The 995-nt window shown below is 45.8% G+C and overlaps 1 non-coding gene across 1 annotated transcript; it reads right to left on the bottom strand.

Moving 5' to 3' along the window:
* Positions 1 to 563: 563 nt before the first annotated feature.
* Positions 564 to 670, bottom strand: LOC120250752. Its single transcript, XR_005533091.1, has one exon. It is a non-coding gene; the product is annotated as a small nucleolar RNA R71 (small nucleolar RNA).
* Positions 671 to 995: the final 325 nt, after the last annotated feature.

Genomic DNA, 995 nt, shown 5'->3' with positions numbered 1-995 from the left:
TCTGATTTCTTTTTCTTTCTTTTAGGGTGCAGCTCCAGGTTATGACCCGAGGGAATCCCTCAATATTGATTGAAGGAGATCCTGAGCTTGAACGTACACTTAGAAGAAAAGGGAAAGAGCCTGTGCAAGAATAATCTAATTGAGCTGATTTGGAACTGGAAGAATCTGAAAACATGGCAGAACAGAATGAGCAAGAGCGAACATTATCCGATTATGCCAGACCTTCAGTGTTGGGGACACAGTCGTGTATTGTGCATCCCCCGATTATAGCTCAGAACTTCGAACTGAAGCCGGCATTCATCCACATGTTGCAGCAATCCGCACAATTCAATGGTTTGGCTGATGAAGATCCAAACATTCATATAGAGAGCTTTCTTGAGGTGTGTGATATGCTGAAGATAAATGGGGTGACGGATGAGACAATCAAGTTGCGAGCCTTCCCCTCTTCCCTAGAGGGGAGAGCGAAGCAGTGGCTACACTCATTACCTAGAGCGTCAATTACCACGTGGGAGGAGATGGTAGAAGCTTTTCTGGCCCGTTATTTCCCTCCCGAAAAATCAGCAAAGCTTAGGAACGAGATCTCATCCTTTGTTCAGTTGGAATTGGAATCTCTATTCGAGACATGGGAAAGGTTTAAGGAGCTCCTGAGAAAGTGCCCGCAACACAGATTCCCGGTGTGGATGATTGTTCAGACCTTTTATTATGGTTTGAACCCGAGTACAAGGCAACTCTTGGATGCGGCAGCAGGAGGTATCTTAGGTAGCAAGACCCCCGATGAGGCCCGTCAGTTAATTGAAGAAATGGGGTTAAACAGCTACCAATGGAATGCTAGGGAGAAGAAAAAAGTGACCGGTCTCCATGAAATAGATGCGGTAATTTCATTGGCGGCTCAAGTGGAAAATTTGAGTAAGAAGTTAGATCTTCTAACTCCAAATAGAGTGGAGGCCGTGACTAATTGCACCGGGTGTGGTGGAGGACATGCTCTCTCGGATTGC

This window comes from Dioscorea cayenensis, chromosome 19, assembly GCF_009730915.1.
Source record: "Dioscorea cayenensis subsp. rotundata cultivar TDr96_F1 chromosome 19, TDr96_F1_v2_PseudoChromosome.rev07_lg8_w22 25.fasta, whole genome shotgun sequence".
Classification (NCBI taxonomy): Eukaryota; Viridiplantae; Streptophyta; class Magnoliopsida; order Dioscoreales; family Dioscoreaceae; genus Dioscorea; species Dioscorea cayenensis.
The sequence above is the reverse complement of the archived record's forward strand: the minus strand, read 5'-3'. Positions and strand labels throughout refer to the sequence as shown.